At 40.2% G+C, this 20,106-nt stretch overlaps 1 long non-coding RNA gene across 1 annotated transcript; it reads right to left on the bottom strand.

Moving 5' to 3' along the window:
• Nucleotides 1-251: 251 nt before the first annotated feature.
• LOC120093624 (uncharacterized) lies at nt 252-14,203 on the bottom strand. The gene is made up of 4 exons (XR_015624731.1): nt 13,992-14,203; nt 12,725-12,822; nt 11,917-12,041; nt 252-348 (listed from the first exon to the last, which is right to left on the bottom strand). It is a non-coding gene; the product is annotated as an uncharacterized LOC120093624 (long non-coding RNA).
• Between the last annotated feature and the right edge of the window lie 5,903 nt (nt 14,204-20,106).

Raw genomic sequence — 20,106 nt, 5'->3', positions numbered from 1 at the left:
TGTTTTCTGTGTATCTTCTCATCCCATAAAGGATTACATACAAAAGTCACACCAACCTTCACATACACACTTTCCACTGTGCGTCTCAATGGTATCAACTTCTATCTCCTTCCCTGCTACATCCTCAGGAAACATAAACATCCTGGGTACTCGTTACATATTCAGTGCTCAACAAATACTTCTTTTTAGCATCAATGAAAACATATTACATATAACAGAGCTTAACAAAAGTTTTTGCATTTTATCACGGATATTGATGAATCATTATTTTATTACCAATATACTTTCTATTTTCAATAGATGGGATGACAAACTGATTATTCTGATGTCTCCACTTATTCTGAAAAGCTGTCAGTGAAGAGATAAAGAGGAGATAAGTTATAACATCAAAAATAAATAATCCAAAATATACTCCAATGTAAAGCCCACTAATTTTTCATCCAATCTACTGAGGGTATGAAAAATACAATGCAAGTGCTAAAATATGCCCCATACCCTCCCACATTATCCTGCTAAGTAGCGTGAAGGCCAGTGATGCAGATAATGGCCTGGCTGTTGCTATCAGAGAACAAGCATTACATGCTTCGAGGTGCATGGATGCACACATGCACCAGCAATTCGTAGGCTATCAGAGACTGTCTAGGAGGGAAAAAATGCCATTTCTTGTTTTATAAGGAAACACTGAATCACAGGACTAAAAGATAGTAACTACATGGTCTCCTAATAACCAAAAAGTAAAGAGAACGTAGCACAAACGTTGCTCTCTTTGGTTTTGAAGATTGTTTGGCCATGTTATCATTTCCCCTAATGGCAACTACTGCCTTATATAATGAATATCATTTGTCTATCATATCCATGGCTTGTGGGATACATCAGCCAATTGCTAACCTCCTGTCTGTGTCATATCATACCTAGCATGTGGAGCAAACAGCATTAGACTATGACTCAGGTTTTCATGTACTGGACACTCAAACACCATGAGCCATTTATTTTTAATCTGATGTGATGACTACAATTGTAAGAAGGATATCTAACCAGAAACATTCACCTTTCCCCCTCCCCCCTCCCTCCTCCTCCCTTCCCCCTCTCTCTGTTTCCAGTATACAGACCATTGTGGCTAGCCACCATCCCTTCCTGGCTTTGTAAACTGCTTTCCTTTAAAAATCATGAACGTAAATTAACCTTTTCTTCTTTAATTTGCTCCTGCTTATATAGAGATAGCCACAGGAAAGAGGCAAGTAAATAATACAAAGAAAATTGGTCTTGAATAGTAGAGCCAAAGCTGTGATAAACTCAACTGTTTGGGCCATAGCCTTTTGGACAGGTTTGTGGGAAGAGACATGGGTAAGCTAAGCTTTCAAACCATCAACACAGCATAATGGGTCATTCTCATTTAACTTTAGAAGACCAATATGCTAAGGGAAACGTAAACAGGAAAGGCTTATGGGGTTTGGGGGAAAGGAACTGTGCTGGGAACTAGGCTAGAAGTCACATGTAATACCTTCTGTCTGTCATTCTGGCTGCCTTCTACTTCAAGTGAAGCTGGATTTTAAAGTAGTGGACTAATTTGCTCACTTGAAAAAAGTTCAAGATTACATGGTAATCAGGCTACAGTATGATTACTGCTCACTACTCTCAGGCATATGAGAGAGAACACAAAAGTGTCAAAATATGGATTGGCAAGGAAAAGAATACAAGTGATTATAAAGGTGGAGACACCGGATGTGTAGACCCCAGTGCCTGTGATCACTAAGAAGATTTGCATAAAAATACAGGACCCTTGTGCTTTGCACTAGGACAGTAGAAAAGATGCCTTGTGGACACACCACTGGCATCAAAGACTCCTACTTGAAAAAATGCAAAAACGTTCAAAGGGAGGGAAAGTGACTGAGAATGCTGCTGAAGGAGTTTCCTGGTCCATCCAAAACAACCACGTAGGAAACTCTCATGATCCAGCCAGAAAGGTTCCTAGAGGCTGCCAGAGTGTGGTGCAAGGATATCCAACTCCACTTCAACCTTGCAGAAGAATGTTGTAAACATCATCATTCACCTAGTACTGGTATTGCACACAGGCATAATACAAGAGTTATTACAAGAGTTACAGCATTCTGAAGCCTTGTTCAAAACTGTCTCCAAGGTCAGGTAAGCAGTGGTGGGGTTAAACTCACTTCAAGAAGCCATGAGAGATTACTGTATGAAATTATGTGATACTTTGAATGAATGTGGGCCCCATAGGCTGATAGATTTGCATGCTTTGACCCCAGTCACAGAACTGTTAGGGAAGAATTAGGAGGTGTGGCCTTGTTGGATGAGGTATGATGTTAGCTTTGGGGGTTTCAAAGGGCCCTCTCCAGTCCCAGTCAGTCTCTGTCTCTCTCTCTCTGTCTCTCTCTCTGTCTCTCTCTCTCTCTCTCTCTCTCTCTCTCTCTCTCTCTGTGTGTGTGTGTGTGTGTGTGTGTGCGCGCACGCGCGTGTGTGCCTGTTGCCTACAGATCAGGATATAGAGCTCACAGCTACTGCTGTATCCCCATGTCTTCCTGTGTACAGCCGTGCTCACTGCTATGATGATGACAGACTAAACTTCTGGAACTGTCAGCAGGCTCCAGTTAAAAGCTTTTTCTTATAAGAGTTACTTTGGCCATAGTAACCTCATAGCAATATAACAGTGAGCAAGGCAAGTTGTAAAAGTGTATTCTAAGCTGCAGTATAGACCTGAGAGTTTCAGAGATGACAAGACCATGGAATAGCCATTAAAGAAGGCTACAAGCACAGAGTGATGTTGGCTTAAGAGAAAGGCTATGTGTGCAACAGGCACTGGAACTGAAGGGATAGAGCTCCTCAAAGCTGTTGGAACACAGAAATGCCAGGAAGGTCCCCAGATGCCAGGCATGGAGCTACAGTGTCTGGTGTTTGCCCTGCTGAATTTTAGTCTTACTTTGGTTCAGTCTTTTCCTTTTCTCTCCTTTGGATATTGGAAATCTTTTTCTTCCTGCCTCTTTTTCTTTTTCCTTTTTGATTACCAAATCAAACTTCAAGGATTTCCTGGGTCTCAGTAAAGACTTTGAACTAATTTTGAGTAATACTATAACTGGGAAGATTCTGGTGAAAATTAGAGCTGCAGTATATGCATTTTGTACTATCACGTGAAAGCATCTTAGTTTGAGGTGCCGAGGTGTCGAGTGGACAAGGGGTAGACTTATGATTGACCTAATGTCACCCAGGCTTTCAGTAAAACTCTGGGCATGCTTGTGGAGATGTTCACAGAGTGGTTACCTTAAGACAGATAAGACTTACTCTGAACATGGGCAGCACTGTTTGATAGGCTTGTAATTTGTTCTGAATAAAGACGGGAAAACAAGAAAGCTGGCAGAGTGAATGAACATCACCTTTCATCCCTCTGTTTCCTGGCTCCAAATGCATTATGATGTTCTTGCCACTGTGCCTTTCAAACATGACAGACAGAATATCCTCCTACACTATGAACCAAAGTAACTCCTTTAAGTTCCCTCCTGTCTGCTATTTAGTCCCATCAAGAGACAAATAACTGATATAAATTGTAAAAAGACCAGTTATGTAAAGTTCCTGGTCACATAGCCTGGAAAATAACACGAAGTTGCAAAATGCTGATTTTCATCCAATTCCTCCAAATACTTTGAACTGTGATGCCCTTGCTCTGGCTAGTTCATCTGATCACCTAATCCAAGTTAAGTGTGATACCCTTCACTGTGAATCAATAACAGTTCTAATGAAAAACAGTTCTTGCCAAACAAGCAGCATAATTGGTAGTAATACGGATTCTCAAATGCATCATAGGAGATGAATTTTAAATTGATAGGAAGTGGATTCCCTAAATATTAAGACACTATGAAATTAACATATACCAAAAAAAATCTTGTTTTTACCACCTGGTTCTTTTCTCCTTTTTTGGTGGGAGTTTTGCTTGGTAAGAAGTCACCCAGCCTCATTCTCATACTGTGTGCTCAGAGGGGAGAGAATATTGTCTGTGCCTTGCTAGTATGAAACATTTAGCTTACATGGACCCAGGAAACACATGTCACCCAGGGTATGACTCCCCACTGTGTCTCTCACAGGTGGTGCGCATCCCAAGCCTGGCTCATTGGGAGTGGTGGGATCCATTACTGCCTCTAAGTTCTCACATAACAGTTCTCTCTCCCCTGCTGTCCTAAGACTGCTAAAAAGTGAAGCCTCAAACAATGGGTAGCTGGTGAATAAATTATTCCAGATAAAGAAGAAATGGCTATGACTTGCTGTGATATAGTTCAGTCCAGAATTACAAAGCTCATCTGATAGATGCTGCCATTCCTTTGTCTATAGCTTCACAGTAACTCTCTTTCCTATGTCCACCAGAACTTCCTGTTGGCTCCTTCTACTCTACGTGATGATTGCTTCTGGCTAAAAAAATGATCTTCAAGTTTAACATAGGGTACATCGGAATTGCCTGCAAAATATGAGTAGTGAAATATAAACAATGTCAAAATGGAAGATAAAGATAGCTCAATGCCCTTGCGCTTTATTGGGAAACCATCAGGCAGCATCACAGACATTAGGAAGGTCGAACCTCAGGGGTGATGTTTCTGCATAACCCTTCCTTGGTCTCTTTTCTGTCTTCCTTTGTCCTCTAACAGTACTTCTGGGAGCCCTTCCAAAATAATGTATATCAACTGTCCTGGAATCCCTTTGGAAAACCCACTCTAAGACAGTTGAGGTCCTTGCAACCCTAGGACTATAGAGTCTCGAGGGGGAAATAGGGGATACTAACAGCTAACAGGATTTCGCAGGTGATATGCACCATGAGACGGAATGAAGGTTATTAACAATCCTACCTGTAGCACATTGTGTGAGATACAATGGAAGAGAAGACACAGGGTGTATGTAATATTCTAGCCCACAAAAGATACAGGGACATTGGTAATTACGATCATTACAGAGTTAGTAGGCAGATGTTATTATCCAAATGTCCCTAAAGGAAAGAAAACAAGCCAAATATCAAAAGAGACCATCATTGTCTGCAGAGAGAAGAGAGATTGTGCTGTAAATCAGGCTCAAGATATGAAAATGGAGGTTGCTTGACAAAGGTAGAGAGGGGGCTCATAGCCCTGGGAATTCTCCTATGCTCAAATCAGAAACTTGATAGAGAAGGAGAGAGACCTGAGAGTTTTGAAACACATGATCAGTCAATTAAAGAGCAGGACCCTAAAATTTAATTAAAAGTAAATACAGTAGTATTCTTTTCCAAAGTGACTTAAATGCATTTATTAGATAAACTATCATGTAGGACAAAAGAAGCTAAGTCTCTTGAACGTCTTTAGATAACACATGACAACTGCTACCAATTTAAAATGTCATCATGGGTCCCACTGAGAATGAAGCATATGGAGTCCAGATGACTGTCATAGTCCCAGCCTAAGTCTGTGTCACCGAGATTAATCCACAGTGTCTACACACTCAAGATGCTTACACCTGAAGGATCTTCCCTATGCCCTGGTCCTGTGGAGTCAGAGTGACCTCAGTTAATCATAATGTAGACACAATACCACTTCCTATATTGATCCTAAACTCTCTAATGATGCAGTGTTGTGGTCCCAATCATATCTTATAATTCACTACAATGATCCTTTGTAAAAAACCACAACTAGTGGCTGAAATCTCATTTACTCAGAACACATAACTCCAGGGTTATGTTTGTTCTCTTGCAGCCAATCACAGCACAGTTCAAAAGACCTTGATCTCTAAGAACATTGATCATCGTGATATCCCAGTAGCTAAAACAATACTTACAGGAGTTAGGACAAATATTGAGTCAGTCACACTATTGAATAGGAAACAGAAGATGACTTGTAAAACTTACGGAAGCAGATTGTGTGACTGACCATTAAAGATTCGGAGGCTTTCTGCACTACCAAAGTTGTTAAACATATAGACTTCTGGAATATTCTAACATCTATACTCAAACTGAAGCTGAGTGCCACCTTTTCCATGGCTTTTCCAACTGAAGATGGTCAACTCACACAGTGAATTATTTAAAACAGAGACAAAGCAGTTCCAAAGAAACAAAAAGTAAACTGCAGGTGAGGTTAAACAGGGATCCTCTGTGTCCAATGCATTCTTTGCAATACACATATCAGCAGGTACTGATGAATAAATATACCTGAGACTGCCAATTTGTTCTTTGACCCAATGAGACTGCCATTGGTTCTTTGAAACTCACCTGGCCTCTCGTGGCAGGGAAAAGTGTGAGAGGATCAGTGTGCCTGCAGGTCACCCTTTGGCCAATGACAGAATAGACTAGCTGTGAATATCCTAACATCTACCTTACTGTATAAACTCTTGGGCCAGTGTATAGTACTCCTGGGATGTCCCCAGACACTATCCACTTTATTCACAACATTCTAATTTATGCATGCTATCATCAACTTCTGTGTTTTGCAACCACACTGAGTTTTCCAGAGAACCTCTACCACACAGACCATACAGGCTAAACTCAGATACCGCTTTCCTTCTAGTCTCTCTTCTGGGTAAAATTAACCTGAATCAGAAGCTTCATTTGAACTAACTCTACCTCTGAATATTTTTAGTTAATTATTTTATTTATTTGCATTCCAGATGTTGCCTCTCCTCCCTGTCCGCCTTTCACAGTTCTTCATCCCTTTCCATACACACCTCCCCTTGCCTCTGAGAGGGTACTGTGCCTCTCCCACCCCAGGGCATCCCCCTTCCCTGAGGCATCAAGTCTCTATAGGATTAGACACATCCTCTCCCATTGAGGCCAGACAAGGCCGTCCTCTGCTACATTTGTACTGGGGGCCTCAGACCAGCCCATGTATGCTTTTTGGTTGGTAGCTTGCCCTCTGGAAGCTCGCAGGGGTCCAGGTTAGTTGAAACTGTTGTTCTTCCTATGAGGTTGCCATCCTCTTCAGCCCCTTTGATCATTCCCTTAATCCTTCATGGGGGTTCCCAACCTCAGCACAATGGTTGGCTGTAAGTATCTCACTCTAGTATACATTTTTTCCATTTGAGACTAAAGTCCCGCCAACTACTATGGATTATATAACTTTGAATTTTTAGAACTGAACACACTTCCCTGCACAGTCAACTTGTCATCAGTGTGTACTTTGGAAGTAATGAGCAATCAATAGGTAAGGTCACATCTGTCAGACACAGATTGGAGCTTTTCCAAAGTACTAAGGGGTCAAGAGCAGGAGCTTGGCATAGTCGCCCACTATGTCGCATTGCTATGTCCTAAGAAGCACTTTCTCACTAGGTTTGAAGGAAGAGCAGGGTAGTCTGTGTCTTCTAGCTGAGTCTAAACAAGCAAAGGTCATCTATAGAGCAATGAAATACACACACACATCATTGGAGGAAAGCCTAGTGGCATATTTTCAATGACTTAGCAATGCATTATGTATTGTCAATAATGCCAAAACTGTAGCCAAGTAGGTTTTCATGAGACTAGAGCACAAGGTCACAGGAGAGTTTATGGTGCTTATAACTGAAGAGCATAAAATCAATCTTAAATTCAATGAAGGAAATAATACCACAGATGGTATCTCTTTTTCAATATAAAACAAATAAATTGCTTTTATGATTAGAGACAAGCAACACAAGTATCTAATCTCTAATTCACTGAATGCTCTTACACCAGCCCTCAGGAGCATGCATATAGTAAGAGAGCTTATCACCATCAAATGTCTGTCTGTCTACTGAGTAAACAAATGCACTAGACACATGCATACAGGCTATATGGAATGCTACAGCAGACACGTCACAATATCTTACAAATACGTTCTCAGAACTACATATGTGCCGAGTGTCCACAGAGACGATAGAATTAGTGGGTGTTAGACTCAGGAATTCCATGCTTCACGAATGGTTTTTGTTATGGTTCCCTGTGTAACTTCCATCAGAAGATCACCCTTGCTGCACTGTCCACATGGAAATAAGATGAGCTAACATGCACAAACCCATGAATATTTATTAAGTGGGTACTGAGAGACATATGGTTTATTAGAGGCTAACAAAATTATAGTTAAGTACATTTTAAATGCCTTATTTAGCAAACACCCAATTGTTTTCATAAATTTTAAATAGGCCTGTGCTGGCAAACCAGACATAAAACTTGAAAAAAAAAAGTCTAACTTCTAGTGTTTGCAGATTACTGTTGTACAAGTTCTCCCGCCATGGTTCATTTTTAAGCTACTGTCATTGTTTTAATTGCAAGCTGACTACATTTCTAGATGTTTTTAGGGTGGTCCCCCTCATGTAGAAGATAGAAAGCAAGACCCTGGTTAGATGCCTAAAACTGCAGGGGACTGGGAGTTGTGTGCGCTATTGTACTTCCTATTTCAATGCTACGGAAATATGCAGTTTAGAGCTGAGGCACAGAAATGTATTAACAATGCTAACTAATAACAAGAGAGCAACATTACGAGGACATGCTGTAGAAAAGCCATGAGAGCGGCCCATTTAGCATTCACAAACCAGAGTCAACTGTGGGTACCTGAAGCCACAGAAAGCACAAAATCCCATTAAGCAGGGACCTTTGAATATGCCCACTGTTTACCTCCATCCTGCCTCCGCCAGCATCCCCCCAGTGAAAGTCCAGGTGCAGAGGACTTTGTTTTCCTTATTCACCCTTTCCCATTTGTTACCTGTTTTGGCAGGACAACTGTCTGAATGTCTCTGCATTTACAGTGTCTTCAGCCATGATGTCACAAAGGCTTAACGTACTAACTACCCAGCGATCCCCCAGCAGCATGGGAAGCACGCTGTCACTGAACTGCAGTCCACCAGCTGAGCTCAGCCTTGAGAGGACTCTTCTCTGATCACTCAGAATCTTTCACAAATACTGAATTAATTAGCAGCATGTACAAATTAAGAGCTTTCACATGAAAACACAAATTCTCAGTTTGTCTTATGGAGTCTGAAGATCTGACAACACTGAGCCCACGCCCCTCCCCATGCCAGCATCTTCCTCCGGTGCTAAATGCAGTTGCCCTTTGTAAAGGAAGCCAGTGCTTTCTCTACTTTTCACAGGCTCCTCCACCCCCACTCCCTGATCCTCTGCCCAGTTTTGCTCATTTGTGTTACCTGCCTGTCTCCCAAGGAATCTTAGTTGGCAACAGCAAGATAACGTTAAAAAAAATTTAAAAAAAAAAAGACACTTTAGAGTTTGACAAGCCTGGGAACTGGTCCAGCCTCTGCCACTCAGTAATGTGTGAACATAAGCAAGTCATGGTGGCAGCTTGGGTCTGTTATCAAAATAGAAATGAAACCTAGCACAGGAATATAACAAAGACTAAACTGGGGAGTGAATGCAAACATCTTGCATACCACCTGCCACAGAGCGGCAGTTCCATACACAGTAGGTACTTTCCTCTTCCTGAGTGAACTCAGCTTGCATTCTTTCATAGTTTGTTCTTTTCATTGTCCTAAACATGGCTACCCACCAAATTGCCCATAGTCTCATACTGAGCAATTTTACAGCTTTGCCTTTTCCTTCCTTTAGCCCCCAGCTGTACTTTCCTGATGAAGTTCTTTTTGTCTTTGGAAGTCAGTGATTCCCTTGAGCTCATATTTTCTCACTCAAGAGAAGGCAGTCATCTAACAGGACAAGTCATAGATCCCTTTTTGCATCTGGCCCAAACCTCATCTAGCCAGAGCAAAGGAAGGAGAAAATCCAAGTGACATATTTCAAAAATGATTTACTGGACAAAATCCATTTCTTGCACACAGAAAACACAGGATCATTATCTTTGATATAGATGCAGATCAGATACTAATAAAGACACAAAAAGTAAGTATCCAATTAATGCTTTGATTATGCACTGAAATTGGATGATGTAAAAATGGCCCCTAAGTAGACAGGGACGCTTGCTAGGATTTGGGGTAAAGAGAAATGTCTTTTTACTAATCCATGGAAGTAATATTTCTGCTATGCAACATGAGTACCTTGTAGAAATGTGTTGTGTAACACACAGCTGTATTTAACAATGTTTCTGTAGTCTTCAAACTTCAAAGATGAGATTTGAGCATTGCTAGTTTATAAAAAGCAAAAATACAGAACTTTTTGGGGGTGGGGATGATATCATGAAAATATGCACATGTCAAAACTCATCAAAATATGTACAGAGACAGGTTGTTTTCAGTTTGTCAACTATACCTTTGTAAGTTGTTATTAAAAATTATTTGAAAAGAATCCTATTTGAAACATGGCTGCTAATTCCACTTAAATGTTCTGGTGCCTCTATAAAAACATGTTTTAGCGAGTTGGGGATTTGGCTCAGTGGTAGAGCGCTTGCCTAGCAAGCACAAGGCCCTGGGTTCGGTCCCCAGCTCCGAAAAAAAAAAAAAAAAAAACATGTTTTAGCAATATTGCCTTGACAACCTCTTTCCTGAACACACATATACAACCAGCAATCATAAGGGGCTATGTTCATAGAATTTATGTTAATAAGGACAATAATAGTACATTCAGGTACCTCTTTTATCCCTCAGAACTTGTTACCCACCTGTATGTGATAGTCTACCACAGACAACTTCAATCTGTCCTGTGTTTGGGTTTCCACCCCCATCTACTAGGACCTGAGGCATCCTGATTTCTTGCAAAGAAAACTGCAATGGCTCCATAGAAGCTCTGCCCATCACAGTTTAGATCCAGGTCCAACAACTAGAGTCAGATCTACATTATCAAGTCTGATCTGTCATGTGCAGGCTTCTAACATTCTGGAAGGGGTGATTCTGCAGCCCTTGAGATAAGTCCCAAATTTTACCATGAAACTCTAAGAACTAGCAACATGGCAGGGAGGAATATAGATGAGGCCCCTGCCTTCAGAGGGCTTTGAGATCAGCTACCAGGAAGGGCAGAAAAACAGAGGAATAACGACCTCTGTAATCTATAAGTCCAATAGAAAATTTCCATAAATGTTATTTGGAGTGAATTTTTAGCTGTCACTGTTTGTATTTCAAAGGGACCTGTGACACAATTCTGTGTGAGCAAATGAGAGAAAAATCTGTTTCAAGAACAGTTTGTTATTAAAGCGAAACTCGTTTCACATTATTTGTTGAAGTTTAGTGAGTCCTTTATTTTATCATTTGCAGATGAATATTGAACATTCCATTCTGTGCAAGGCATAAATGACTATCAGAATGATTAAGGCAAATGTGAGAGACTCAAATTATAACAGGAAAAAATAGTTAAATTAGAATTAAACTACTATTGGTTAAAGAGCAGTTAAAGGTGATATGGTGGATATATGACTAGAGATATGGAAATGTTGAACATTACAATATGAGGATTCAGAGAGAAAACAACAGATTAGAGAAATGACGTCTACAGACTTGAGTTGAAAAGTGAGTTTCAGACACTGTGGAGAACATTTCACTGATGGGGGGTTGGTCTTGTGAACTGTATATTCAGACTCTGATTTTAATGCCTAGACATCGGTCTACAATCCAGAATGTGGCATGGTCAAGCATCTTCTGTCTCAATGTTGTATAAAATGTGTTTTCCACCATCTCTGATTGTCTAACCAACAGTTGATTGATTAAGCCTATGCCTAGTCAGAGGATAGGAAGGCTGGACTTCCAATCCAAGCCAGGGGTCCCAGGTAGGAAGAGGTAAGAGAAGGACGAGAAGGAGAGAAAGGAAGAGAAGAGGTGGCCATGAGGCAGAAGGTCCAGGAGGAGTCATAATGAGTAAGTCGCCAAGGAATTCACCAAGAGGACACAAATGGAGCAGAGTGAATCAAGGTGAGACTCAGACAGAAGGTAAAGGACCATGTGGCTGGTTAGAACCGAGGAATATCTACACAGTCAGAGCGCTTTAAGTCTGTTAACATAATAGGTCTTTGTGTCAATTAATTGGGAGCTAGAATGGGAAAAGAGAAGGCTACCAACCTTAAATTAATGCCTACAGTCTACCTTGCAGCTATGAAAACTGAGCCAGGATTCAATGGAAGCCTCCAATGTAACTTGTCTGAAATGACCATCAAACTCATAGGCCACTTACCACAGCCTCTTCTCTGAAATGAGATACAATGTTACATGTAGCGCAAAGCATCCTTCTCTACAAAGCATACATATATATTTGCCAATATTCTCACATTTATAATATAGACTTCAAAGTCATGTCCCTGTCACTTTTAGTAACTAAATACAGAATTTTAATTACACATTAGAGGTTCACACATTCAAAGTTGCATAGCAATTTGAACAACAATCATCGGCATAATATAGCATAAGAATATGTTAATTACATAATCAGTTTCATTGATCAAACTATCCAAATCACTTAATTACCTAAACCTTATATTTTGGCACTTTCTATTAAGCAATATATTTAAGAGATTACCGTGTCCTCCTCACTCTCTTAGAAGCTCCAGCTAGAGATGTTTAAGGCTGTTGTTGCTATTCATTTTACATTTTACTAGTGATTTCATTTCAGTATGCATTTAAAAAATCTACTATAATATTATCATTCTGTATTGTATGAGGTGTGAGGTGTGCAGTGTAAGGTGTGCAGTATATGGTATATTATATATAGATATACAGATTGCAAAATAAAGTTGATAGAATTTCATTTCTGGAAGAGTGAGAAACTTCAAATTCTAAGTAGAAAACTGCCAATGCCAAGTAAATCACCAAGTTTGCAGAACTCGGTATCCAGGTCAGATGAGGGACGGAGAGAGATTCATTTCAAGCTTACCTGCATGGTCTTAAACCAGCTGCCAGACCCCACCCCTGATGGTGTACAGAGGATGTGCTCTCGTGATGTTTTCCCACACAGTGCCTTCACTCCAGAGTCTGGTTTAAGAAAAGAAAATGCTCCTAATTTGGAACAGCAGTGACTTTTTCCTATTGCTCACACACATTGGTCCCAGCTGTCCCGTTTGAGGTTTACAGACAATTCTGGCTCCTCTTCATTAAAACTAGCCCACTGGACATTGTTATGCATCTGTTACAACGTCCCTATTAACAGTTAAAAGGCAAGTAACTGTTATGTTACGTCTGAGTTTTGCCTCCAAATGGTCACAGTAAATGAGACTCTCCCTGATTCTAACCCTCTGCAGAAATGAAGAATGGCTGTTATAATCTTCTCTTGGCTTTGCAGGGCTGAAACCTCTGGTGATCACCTGAACAACTGTTTATCATCCTTCAAGCCTGAGCCATTTACCTGCAGCTATCCCTCAGATGGGAAACGCTTGGAACACCTCTAAATGTTTCCTGGACTTATGGAAAAAACCCTGTAGTAAAGACAGCATGAATTCATTACTACTTGTTTGGTTTTTTTTCCTAGATAGTTCTCAGTATAATTTTTCTTGCCCTAAACTTAAGGAGAATCTTATGGTTACTTGAGTATGATGAAAGTTAAAAGAAAAATGTTTCTTGAAGTCTGATCAGATACAAGGCTGGTAAAGTCAAGATCTATGAGCTGCACTTAATCCTACGCTGGTGTCATTTATTCTCTAGGTCTCATCCTTTATCAGCAGAGTTAAAGCGTGAAAAGAGACCACTCGCTTTCCAGCTCTTCCAGAAAATGTCTCAGACTAGCCTGCCTGCTGGCTTGTCAACCTTCCACCTTTAACATAGAAACATTGCCATATATATATATATATATATATATATATATATATATATATATGTATGTATATATATATATATATAAATTTATATAATAGGTGATTTTAAAAACTCATTTATTAATAACTTTTACACCAGCATTAAGGATTCTGGAGTTTAGTTGTAAGATGAAACTAAACCATTATATTTTAGAAAATGTATAAAAATCTCCAAAATTTTAAATTAGTATTAGTATCATATAATATAAATGAGATAAGTTACACTCTAGCGCTAGATATCAAGATTAAAAACAATGTAAAGAGTATATAATCCCCAGACAAGATGCACATCAATATCCCTGTTTACATAAATGTGAGAATCTAGTTAGGGCAGCTTTAGAACCAAAGCTTTACCGTCACTGGACCAAGATGTTCCCTCCAGCTCCGTCACTCGCTGGCTGACTCACACACTATCTACACGCCAGCAAACTTTCCCCATAAATGGCCTCCCTGTCAGCTCCTGTAGCCTTAAGTGTTCCTGCTCTCAGTGGCCCCTGTCCTAGAGAACCTGTGGAACCTCAAGGCTCTTATCTGTAGAAGTGGCAGCAATGGTGAACATCTACCATGAAGGCACCCCTGGTGACATCCACCCCAGGGATTAACTGCTGCAAGCATCACAATCACAGCCACAGTTGCCATGGGGACCACCATCCTTGCAGAACATCTCACATGCTTTGCTGCAGCAGCCATCACCATGGTGAGCAACCCAGGGGACTCGGCATCAATTGTCTCTAAGTGAAGGCCATGGAAGTGTGATTTTCCTGAGCCTCAGAAGGTCATGACTGGTGAAAGCAAACATAGATTGTAGACCAGAACAGGACGGGCAAGGGGTACATTTACATACACATGTACAAGTCACCTTACTCCCTTACTTAGATATAATGACGGCCTCGCTCAAGATGACATCGTGGACACACACCAGCAGTGTTCTTTCTCTTCAAAACCTTGTTGGCCGTTCAGTTTTTTGTGTTTGAGATTAATCTTTCGATTTTTTTCCTACTTCTGTGAAAATTGACATTTGACTTTTGATGGGAATTGCATTGGCTCTGTGGATTACTTTTAGTGATATGCCCAATTTTACAATATGAATTCTGCCAATCCAAGAGCGAAGACAAGTTTGCCGTCATCTAACGTCTTTAATTGGTCTTTCTTTTATAGTGCCCTAAAGGTTTCACTGTAGAGATCTTCAACTTGTTCAATAAGGTTTATCTTAAAATGCCTATTTTTAAGCTATTAAAAATAGAATCATTCTAAGTAAGATTTTATGCATTGTATCAACTAATATTCTTCACCACTACTAAATTATTCAATGCTGGTAGATATTTTTTAATTCCAACTTACACTAGGTACCCAGTTAAATAATTTAATCCACACAAAAATATCCAAATGATTGTTTTGTATAATAGAATAACAGAGGACTTGTAATTAATAAATTGTTCTAAAAAACTTTCTGTTAAGAGGCTCTTACAAGAAATACCATTGGAGGCTGTAGAAGCAGTTCAGTGGTTGAGATCATAGACTGCTTTTGTATAGGACATGATTTGAGCTCCCAGCACCCACATAAGGCAGTTCACAGTCACGTGTAACTCCAGCTCCAGGGCTTCTGAAGCCTATGGCATTCTCAGGCACATGCAGGCACACACTCAAACATACACACACACAGACGGACAGATAAGTCTTTAAGTGAAGAAATGTCAACTGCCTTTGTTCTCTGTAGGCTCACTCAAAAGAGTAAAACACCCTTTTGTAGCATTGTTCACTTGCTCAAAACTCCAGCTTCTTTCATAATTTCTTGACCTTTAAAACCTCTTTCATTATGTTTTTGTTAACTTACAAGTAGATACATTCACTGCAAATATTCAAATTATTGCAAAATCTGTAAAAAAAAAAGAAAAAAAAACAGTGTATTCTTTTAACTGTGCCTTACAGAAATGGTTGACAGCATTTTCATTGATGGTCATTTTCCAGGTCTCTTTCTTTCTGGAGGGAGGGTCTTTTTTCACTTAAATTTTGATCTATATGTATACTTGTACATATGTGTTTTAAGTGAGAAACTGCTATATTGTCTGTTTTCTTCTCATGTAATAATATACCAGTATGGATGGATGGATTCCTTCCTGAGACACAGACCTATACTAATCTGTATACAAGTATCAGAATTTGCTGCTTTGAAACTAGTAGCCATTTACAAATCATGTGACCAGTATCATAAATCGAATCCCGCCTGCCAAGATTTCACAGCCTTTCCACCAATCTTTAGATTAATGAATAAGCTATCATGGGTCATTTAAGAGAGGAACATAATACCTAACATTGAGGGAGCCAAACTACTGCTGGAATCATTCACATCGCACAGTCTGATGGAGAGTGACAGCCTCAATTTAAGGAACTCCTATAAGGAAATCCTCCACTATTGCCTAGCTGTATGATTTAATAGCTAGCAAATATATAAATAGCTCATAACGGAGCAGCCACATTGAGAGTGGGTTTGAGGGAAGGCAACCTTTGGAGGGAAAAGTCTGGCGCTCCAGTCATGCCAGATGTGGGTGCTTATGGAAACAGGCTCCATCCAGACTGCAGCTCGGGAAATGGAGTGTAACGGGTCAAGTGCAGTATCAATTTGGGGCAGGCCACTGGGCAGAAGTGCTGCTTGCATGGGTCAGTGCCCCAGCTGAAATGAAGGAGAGTATAACTAGATCCAATTAAAAGCAATCCGCATTTAGAGGTTACTTTGGCCCTAAGATAGGGCAGGCAGGCAGCTCTGCCTATCTAAGGCTAAACACTCAAAACCAAAACAATCAGGGGGACGCACCTCTAGCCCTCCATGGCTTCTGTGCCTGAGTAAAGCAGAATGAAAAGAAAATATAAATTAGATTATCCCAACTAGGAGGCAATCAATGATTACCAGGCCCTGAAGCTTGCCATTCAGTTTCAGCTATGAAGGGAGTCCTCAGGGAGTTACCATTACAGCACCATCATTGAAAAGCTAGGATAGTTATTTAAATAAGTTGAAGAAGAGGTCATATTAGGCAAGCATGCTTTTTATCCGAGTTATTTGGGTAGTCAGTATACATTCAATGAACTCATAATATAAGTCCAAATTTTACAAGTTAATTAAGTACACAGTGTTTCAAACAGTGTGGTTAGTGCACCCACTAATTTTCCCTAGTGTGATTAAGACAACAATCATGTGTAAAAGAACATTATGGACACATTGCTCAGAGCAGAAAAAGTGGCGTGATAAACATCACTGCTAGTGAATAGAACTCTATCTGAACCTAATCCTACACACAGAGTAGCAAGATAATAGCTACAGGTTCTACCTCTCTTGGCAGATGTGATGTCTGTTCACCTACACTGACCAACCACGTTTGCTACAGTTCCATCCACCTGTAGACATCCACAGGGCTGTTTACAGGAAGCCAGAGCTTCAGCATGGCACTGCTGACAGATGGGCATTCTCAGCAAGTCAGCTCACCTGCTGGTATTCCCTGTGATGTCAGTGTACACCGAAACCTCTAGGAGGCCCTTTACAGGACCAAATGAAACCTTTGGCATCGATTCCAGGAGGTCTGTTCTAGATCAGTGTTTTGAGAACCCACCAAGTAAAAAAAAAAAAGAACTGAGCTAAATATTTCTCAGAAAGCAGAAAACATCCTTTGGACAAAGGCGTTGAACATCTAGGTATGCTGACCCAAGTTTGGTGCTCCTCTCTCTTCATACAGCTGTCTTCTGGCCGTGTGAATTTAAGCTATATTTTTCTCTTTTTATCTTAAGACTCATTTCCTGGGCTCATGGTAAAGGTGGAGGCTACAGAAAGCAATTCATCTATGAAATATTTACATCAAGCCCTTGGAACAGAAAGCCTGGAATACAGAATACCACTTGCTGAATGGTCACCATTTTAGTAAGCCATGGTCATTCACAAGGAGATCTATCACAGCACCTAATTCCAAAACCAGGAGCAAATTATAATCTGGCTAAAGAAGAGTAAATGCCATGGCAGCATGTGTTGCCCTGATGTGTGCCAGAGTTTCTACGGACACCACTGTGGTTTACCCATCATACGGTTTGTAAAGCTGATTACTGCATTATTGAGAGAGAGAGAGAGAGAGAGAGAGAGAGAGAGAGAGAGAGAGAGAGAAGAAAAGAGAAGAGAAGAGAAGAGAAGAGAAGAGAAGAGAAGAGAAGAGAAGAGAAGAGAAGAGAAGAGAAGAGGAGGGGAGATATCAGTATTTGTATCTGCAGAAGAAAGGAAGAAGGGTGGACACTTATCACCACTTCTGAAAATACATCTGGATTTCTTCATTTCACAGTTTTGTTTTTCCTCTGGGCAAATGACTCAAATTTTTGAATCCAATGAAAACAATATTTTCTTACAGATGGGGAAAACAAAATTTACAAATGTGGCCTCATTTAACAGCATGGTGCATGCCCATTAAGACTAGCCCAAGATGACAGGCACATAAATGTTTTTGAAAAAAAGAGAAAAAGAAAAAAGAAACACCCCCAAAGGATGAAATTAACTATATTAACCATGATGAAATTTTCAAAAAAGGGGGTATGTGTGTAAACTGACTTACTTTTGTGTCTGTGAAATATATCAGAAGAACAGTGGCATCCTCCTCACAAATGTTCAGAGCTCCCACAGATAAGCTGCCGAAGTTTCCCTGTATGAAAGCTTACTGGAACATGACTTGGAGTAAGTGTGTACTTCTGGGTTTTCTGGAGAGGATATTAATGGCAATGATTCCATTAGTTATGGAGCAATCTGTACTCAAATCATAAGGCAACTTGGTTCTTTCCGTTCAATCACATGGAATAGTGCCAGAGATATGAAATTAGTTAATTACCACCATCAGGTCAATAACGCCTCACTGTTTCCAAAACATGGTGTATACTAGATGAAAATCTGCCGGTTGTGCCAGGTCCTATGTAAGTTTTAGTAACAGTAAAAACAACATGATCTAGAACAAAGGGATTAACTTTTGTCTTTGTACTGAGCATTTGCCACAGTGGTATACCCTTGCATAAGGTGTTGTGACTAAAGACTTAACATTTCCCAATCATCTTAGTAATTAGGCTACCAATTCCTTTTATTATTTACTGGTCTATTTAAAGTAATCCTTCTTACAAAAGTTATTAGTGATAGAAAATGCCATTTCCTTTAAAATGAAATTCTCATGGAGAGTAAAGTATCAGTCTAGTTCCTGAATGGGAAATGAGTTTGGATATGGGAACAGGAGCAGGAACAGATGATGAAAGGCCAGAATGGTTTGATGTTCAGATGATGTAGAGCAAGCGAAAAGGTCCTTTAACATTTGTTTGAATTAAACCGAAATAACAGATCGTTATGAAACTAGACTGGGCGATTTCACAAGAACAACTCCAGCATGCTCGATATCAAAACTTCTGTCAATGGTAACAGAATTTCCTTTCATTGTTATCATCGGTCTAAGAAAAGAAATTTAAAGCATGTTGACTTTATTTCTGCATAATTTTGAGACCTGTGGGGCATGTTGGTGAAAACGGGAAATAGTTGGCTATAGAAATGCATAGCACATAACTCAGTGTATGTGACTGAGTTGACAAACATGAGAATCACTAACCCACAGAGTTCACAGCAGAGTAGTCCTGAACTAATCAGGGAAAAAAGAAGAAAAGAGAATCTTGAACCAGTTTTTGAGACCTGAGAAGTTGAGAAGAACCACAGGGAGTCATTGGCATATAAGGACAACTGGGAGAAATTGAAAAATATTCCAAAGAAGAAATCAATAAGAAGTCAACAATATTATATGCTCTTGGTTCTAATAACAAACACACATCATCATCATCATCACCACCATCATCACCACCATCACCATCATCAATTGCTGTCTGTATTTTGACAGCCATCAAACATTTAAGCAAAAGAAGAAAACTGAAGGGATAGAATGCCCCAAAAACAGATGAAGTCTTTTCCCCGGAAACTCTGCTGAAGCCTGAGTGTGAAAAGAGGCGGAGGTATAGTGGTGATTCTATTAATCAGGGTGATTCATGCAAGCTGCCACTGTAGACAAACCCAAGGGTTTCATATAACAAATGTTAAAGTCTTACTCATGCCGTGTTTAGTCACGACCCCCGCCGCCCGTTGTGTGATTCTGCCATCTGGAACACATAGCCATGAAGCAGGCTCACCAACTATGATTGTCACTCACAGTCAATGGATGCGAACTAGCAGGGGAGTGGAGAATTCCAGCAGCACACTGAGCGCATTTGCTACACACTTACACATATTGCTCCTTCCACGGAGACTGAAATGAGACAGAGAGTCAAGGACCATTTGACTGAGGCATTGGTTTACTTTGTCAGTTTTGGAGATGAGAGGCGTGAGCACAGGACATCCAACAATAAGCACCTGAGGTGCAAGGGGATGAGGGGAATGTCCTGGAAATACCAGAGTCAGGCATTTTAAGAGACAAAGATTCCT

This window comes from Rattus norvegicus, chromosome 7 (assembly GCF_021556685.1).
Source record: "Rattus norvegicus strain SHRSP/BbbUtx chromosome 7, alternate assembly SHRSP_T2T, whole genome shotgun sequence".
NCBI classification, from domain to species: Eukaryota; Metazoa; Chordata; class Mammalia; order Rodentia; family Muridae; genus Rattus; species Rattus norvegicus.
Note: the sequence above shows the minus strand (reverse complement) of the source record. Positions and strands in the feature narration are given on the sequence as shown.